The sequence below is a fragment of the Nannospalax galili genome, unplaced genomic scaffold (assembly GCF_000622305.1).
Source record: "Nannospalax galili isolate Female #2095 unplaced genomic scaffold, S.galili_v1.0 scaffold803, whole genome shotgun sequence".
Lineage (NCBI taxonomy): Eukaryota > Metazoa > Chordata > Mammalia > Rodentia > Spalacidae > Nannospalax > Nannospalax galili.
The window spans coordinates 1,638,020-1,644,832 of record NW_008349354.1 but is presented as its reverse complement, the minus strand read 5'-3'; the positions used below and the strand labels follow the sequence as shown (position 1 = coordinate 1,644,832).

At 41.0% G+C, this 6,813-nt stretch overlaps 1 protein-coding gene across 1 annotated transcript in view; it reads right to left on the bottom strand.

Moving 5' to 3' along the window:
• The window catches only part of Cd2ap (CD2 associated protein), a 122,909-nt gene that overhangs the window by 100,718 nt on the left and 15,378 nt on the right, over positions 1-6,813 (bottom strand). The gene's annotated exons all lie outside the window — the stretch shown is intronic.

Sequence of the window (6,813 nt, the reverse complement as noted above, 5' to 3'; positions counted from 1 at the left end):
ATACCATGGCATACATGCGCATACATTACAAAATAAATAGTAAACACACACACACAAACACACCCCTACCTGATGTACTTAGAAATGTTTTCCCATGTCATTTTTAGGAACTTTGTTATATCCCTATAAACTTTTTTTTCCTTACGAGGTCTTCAACAGCATTCATTACTGAACTAGCACTCCTGACATCTTCATTATTTCTTTTGAGAGAGGTCTGGTCTCAATTTGCCATGTAGTTGAGCCAACATCAAATTCACAATCTTCCTGCCTCAATTCTAAATGCTGGGATTGCCAAGACTACACTACCACACCTGGTTGTATAATGCTTCTTTAAATATTTCTCTAAAGAAGCTTCTTGCCCACGTGATGGTGCACACATGCAATCCCAGCATTAGTATGAGGCCACCCTGAGCTACAGGGCCAGTTCCAGGGCAGCCTGAGAAGGGAAGGGTAGAAAAAAAAGATTATACTCTGAAGAAAAAAACAAAAACAGGTCTCAGTCAGTCGTGGTAGCACATACACCTTTAATCCCGGCACTTGGGAGGCAGAGGCAGGTAAATCTCTAGTCTCCATAGCGAATTCCAGGCCAGCTGGGGCTAAAGATCAAAAAAAAAAAAAAAGGTCCCTATTACTACAGCCATATCACACTTGCAAATAACAACTTAAATGTTCAAAAACTTTGAATCTTCACATAGCAAGCTTCTTAAACTGTGGGTCACAGTGCACATCGCTGAACACTGGCAACAGAAAAAGGTCTCAAAACACACAACTACCAAAAAAATTAATTCAAAAATCAAACACAACAGAATCTAAGGTGATTCTAGCACCAATCACCATTCACTACACCTTTGTTTCTGAGCATACAACACGCACGTTGCACTGCATATGTCCCCACACCAGACAATGCCAATCAACTGCCTGGAACGCTGCTCAGATTCAAGACCACCGGATGTTAAAAACTGCAGTGTTTTACTGTACACAGAGCTTTCTTCTCTCATAAAAATAGTAGTTTAGTTATAGAACTCAAAAGACAATGTCTTCCTACCATCATTCCTCAGCACCCAAGTATCAAATTAGTGTAACGCTGGATAGAACTGGATTAGAATGTTCCATTTGAGGAAGTGCTATCTAAATTGACTTGCAATTCATTTTTTTAAAAAAATCATTAGATGAATCCTGGCTTGGGATTAGGACAGAATTTCCAACAGTTTGTCATGCTCTAAACACATTTCTGCCATTCCACACTACACATTTACACAAAGTGATCTCAGTGCTGACAATTATAAAATCATCATATTACAGGTGCACACCTGTAATATTCCTAGCACTCAGGAGGCAGAAGAATGATTGTCATCAATTCAAGGCTGGCCTGATCTACAAAGTGAATTCCAGGCTAACCCACCCAAGTAGCAAAAAAGGGGGGGGGTGGATTTTTTTTTTGCTCTACATCAATGCATTGCCAAATATTTTGCCAAGATTTAATTGGTGTAAAAATAAGGAAGCATAATTATCTCAGGTAAACTTGTCTTCAACCCTAATAAATGGTGAAGTTATACACATACCAAAAACTATTTTGGTGTTTTGTGTTTTTCTTGTGGGTTTTTGTTATTATTGTTTTTGTTCTGTTTTGTTGTTGGAGACAGGGTCAATGCAGCCTAGCCTGGCTTGAAACTCACTATACAGATCAGGTTGGTGTCAAACTCAGAGAAATCCACCTGCCCCTGCCACTGAAGTGCTGGGATTAAAGGCATGGTCCACCACGCCCAGTTCAAAGAATTGTTTTAAAATAAATTTCTTTATGCTTTACTATCAGTTAAGGCTTGATTGGTATGCCCATTTTATACATATATACCTAGGGTCACATAAAAATTTCTCAGGAGAAAAGGCGGTATCAATGGAGGAAGTTTAAATCCTAATAGCCCAGTAGGTGAAGTGCTTGACAAAATCTATGCTTTATTTGGAAAACAGAATGAAATAAACATGACGCCTGTTGTACACAATTCACTAAAATGAGCACTTTCCCATGAGGAAATAAATCAGTACCAGTTAAATATCTAACACATAATACTTCAGAAATATTTTCATATACACTCCATTAGGTTTGGAACAAACTGACAAGCTTTATGTTCTAAAATTGCACTATTCAGTTGGTATCCAACAACCACAGACTAATTACTGAATGCCAGAAATGAGGCTAATCCATACCAAGGTGTTATATAAATGTAAAACACATCAGATTTCAAAAGACAAACTATCTCATTAATAACTTTTTATACTATATTGAAATAATATATTTTCTTTTTTTAATTTTTACAAAAACTTTATTAAGAATATCATATATGTATATACGGTGTTTTGTTCAAATCCATGCCCACTCCCTCCCCTCCAACATTCCCCTCTCTGAAGAGGTAACCCTAAGACCTCTTGAGAATTAAATACAAGCTCCCAAACACTTTTGACATTTTTGGCCTTTGAAACGGAGTACGTGAACAGGCCCAAAGACATTTTGACTTTTAGCCAAGTAACTGGGGTCTTTCTACCCTAACTGCCTAGCCAATTCCTACCTCCTATTTTTATCACACCATCCTCTGAAGGGGTTACCCAAATTGCCAACAGGGAATAGGGACGCCCAATATGTGCTTTCTTTAAGCCAACACAACCAAACAAAAAGGAGAATGAGAACTTTCACCAGTTCAACATGGCTGCTAGAAAATCTGAAATTACATAATTTTGTATAAATACATAAAACTCCAAAAATATGTACGTACATTTATACAAATGTATACTTGCCTTACAACACCCACCCTAACACGGTTTAATTTTTCAGTTGAAACAACACTGGGTAAGTTATTTTGTACGTGTTCATGCAGCAGGGTAAATGTGCACATCTATGTGTAAAGGCCAGAGGAGAACCTTGGTCAGTGTTCCTCAGGAACCATGCCCCTTGTTTTATGAAGAGTCTCTCAACAGCCTGAACTCACCAAATAGGCTAGGCAGGCTGGCTGGCCAGTGAACCCTGGGACTGCCTGCTTCCACCTCCCCACTGGGACTGGCATGCCTAGCTTGGCTATTGGGCTCAGGTTCTATGCAGCATGCACTTCACCAACTGAGTATCTCCCCAGCTCCCTGGGTAAGCTATTACTTTTCTTTAAAAGAAAAAATGTATGAGTGATCTGCTCCATGGATGCAGGTGCAACTGTGTGTGTAATGCCTGTGGAGACGCAAAGAGAGCACCAGATACCCTGGAACTGCAGTTACAAAAGGTTGTTAGCCACCATGTGGGTGCTGGGAACTGAACCCAGGTCTTCTGCAAGAGCAGCCAGCCAGTGCACTTAACCACACAGCCATCTCTCCAGCCCCTGGGAATACTATTTTTAAACCAACATTTTTAGGATAAAAATTTAAAGCTTTATGCCTAAAGTTAATGTGATAAACCAGAGACTCACACAGAAATCTTATTTACAAAATGGGAAATTTTCCCTTATTTAACTAGGTGGAGTTGGTAACTAGCAGATTCATCTGACAGATGTTTAACATCCAAAATTATTTTTTCTTTACTAATAAGGGACTTGTGAGCCTCAATAAGAAAGAATTCTTTTTTTATTCCATTTATTTTGTGTTTTATTAAACCTATTTAATGTAAGTGTGTGTGTGTGCACACATACACATATTTGACAGTCAGGGGGTAACTTGCAGGAGATAGTTCTTTCCTTCTACCACGAGTCCCAAGGTCCAAACTCAGGTCATCAAGGCTTGGTAGCCGATGCCTTTACCACTAAGGCATCTTTCAGGCCCAAGAAAGAATTCTTAAAGATTACATTTACCAACATAATTTTTCTTTCTAGGTTTTTTTCGGGGGTGGGGGGTTGTTTATGTTGTTTTTGTTTGGTTCTGGTTTTTTTTAAGATAGTGTCTCATGTAGCCTATGCTGACCTCAAGCTTACCACGTAGGGGAGGTTAGCCTTGCTGACTCCCAACCGCTGGACTACAGGAGCACACCACCAAGCTGGGACTCACCCAACAAGCAGTGATCCCATTAGGCGACAATTTTTTAGTCTGGTTTAGGTGGCATAGTTCAATATATTTACGTTTTTATATCAATCATTAGATTGGCCCCCTATCTCCAATTACTTTCTTCCAATTAAAATGCTCCCAAATCAGTGCTTGCTACTGAACACACTGCAGGCTCCCAATTTTTCAGTTAGTCATTAAAAGAATTAACAACAACAACAAAAAAAATTGCCAGTAGTGGTGGCGCATGCCTTTAATCCTGGCGGCACTCGGGAGGCAGAGGCAGGTCGATGTCTGTAAGTTCAAGGCCAGCCTGGTCTACAAAGTGAGTTCCAGGCCAGCTGGGATACAGGGAGACCCTGTCTCTTAAAAAAAAAAAAAAAAAAATTTATATGTATATATATTGCTTTTTATGTGTGTTTGGCCTGCACTTACACGCCAGTGCCCAAGGAGCCAGAAGAGGGCGTCAGATCCCCTGGAGTTATAGACAGTTCTTAGTTTTTAGCCACCATGGGTGCTTGGTCCAGATCCTCGGCAAGAACAGCCAGTACTCTTAACTGCTAAGCCATCTCTCCAACCACAGCCATTTTTTTTTAAGATACAAAGGACGTAATCTCTACCATCCAGGAGCAGAAAGCAAGTAAGGTCATTTATACATGCAATCAAGAGAAAAACAAAGATAATTTTTATTTAGCCTTAATACCATGTAAGTATTAAGGCTAAATAATTGTTAAGTTCAATTATACTTTGTGACATACAAAAGAAAACAAAACCCAACAAAACAGCTCAGCAGGCACTTTCTCTCTCTTTCTCTCTCTCTCTCTCTCTCTCTCTCTCTCTCTCTCTCTCACACACACACACACACACACACACACACGGAGAGAGGATGCATAGGTCACACATACACTAAATAAATGAATGTAATAAATAACATAAAGCATTTAAGAACTGAGTAAAAAAATGGGTTCTTCATCTTATATGGTACAGACGTGTAAATTCATACACTGAACAGCAAAGCAAAATACTTATCAGAATGCACCCTGCTACAGCAGAGAAGGAATTTTAACTAAAGCCTAATGCAAAACTTTGATCTTAAGAGAACATTTTTGGTGTACATGTGCACGTGAACCAGAAGTCAATGCCAGGTGTCTTCCTCCTGCACTCTCCATCTTTTCATTTTATTCTGTTACTTAGTGTGGGGGGAGGGGGATGTACAGAGGGGCCTGTGGAGGTCCAGTCATCAGGCTTGGCAATGTGCTTGGGCTCCATCTCACCCACCCTCCACCTTATTTTTTGAGACAGAATCTCTCAATGAATCTGAAGCTCACCAACTCTGCTAGCTGCAGGGATACTTCCCAGTGCTGGAATTACAGGTGTGCACTTTTTTTTAGATGTGTTTGTTGTGTATCAATTTCCTCTAAGATAAAACCTTCCATCTAGGAGGGAATCTCCTTAAGACACAGGATGCTCTAAGTGGGGTGGGAGGAAACAGACATTCCACCCTGCAAGACACTATTTAAGACTAAGGATATGGAGACTGGAGAAATGGCTCAGAGGTGAAGAGCACTTGCTGCTCTTGAGAGGACCCAAGTTTGGTTCCCAGCACCCACATGGAGGCTCACAACCACCTCTAATTCCAGTTCCAGGAAACACCCCTCTCTGGTCTCTGTGGGCACTGCACACACATAATGCCTTTGCATATTATCCAGGCAAAACACTCACACACATAAAAAAATAATAATTTTTTTAACTTAAATAAAATTTAAAAGACAAGATATGCTAAAGGAAGGTAAAACATTCCATCCTGAAGGGAAGGCTCCTTAAACTCAGAAGTAAACAACTCAAAAGACTTCAAAAAGTTTCTGAAACTGACCAGATACACTAAGCCCCTCTGTCCCCAAGGGTTTATAAGCAGTAAGGACTGCTAACACACTCAGACCAGCCAAGCTGTCTGAAGAGGCTCAGACCAATGGAGCTCCCCAGAAGGGACAGTCTCCAACTTGTTGAGCTGCCTGCAGGTTATAGAGTACGCAGGGTGGCGTTTGGTGATGTGGTTGTCTGCTCGTGTAACACCAAAAAAACTCACTGGTCCACCACTTTCAACTTCAGTGGTATTCCTCCTTTGGTCTGTTCCTGGTAATATAGTGTCACACTACAGTGCTGGAGATCCAAACTCAGGTCCTCATGCCTGCAAGTCAAGTACTTTACCAAATGAGCTGCCTCCCAAGCCTCCTTGCCCTGTTTTATTTTTTGTTTCTTTTTTTTGATACTGGGTCTCATGTAGTCCACACTGGGGTCTGAATATATTATGAAGCCAAGGAAGAATAACCCTGAACACTTCATTCTTCTCTGCCTCCACCTCTCATATGTATATACCACACCACGCTACAAGAACACATTTCCAAATACAGTGAAAGTTGTTTCTAATGCAATGAGAAATCTTGGATACGATAGCATATATTTGGAGAGACCAACTTAAAGGACTGGGAGTACAACTCTGTAGTAGAGCACTTTTTAAGCACCTTCTTGAGGCCCTGGGTTTAATCCCTAGCACTTGGGGGGGGGTGGAGGAGACAAGCTATAGATGTTTCATAAAAAGCATACTCCAGACTACTATCCTCAGGCCTCTTAGGGTAAGTCTATAGCGCAGCTCTCTGCGCCGGGACTCCCTAAGCGACATTCACCCTTCCATCCCCCGCCTCGCCATTCTATACTCCTAGTTTGGGCCCTGCGCCATTCCTAGTCTCGGGGCCCCAGACACCTGGGGAACCAATACTGCTTCCTGACCCTTCTCACCCAGAG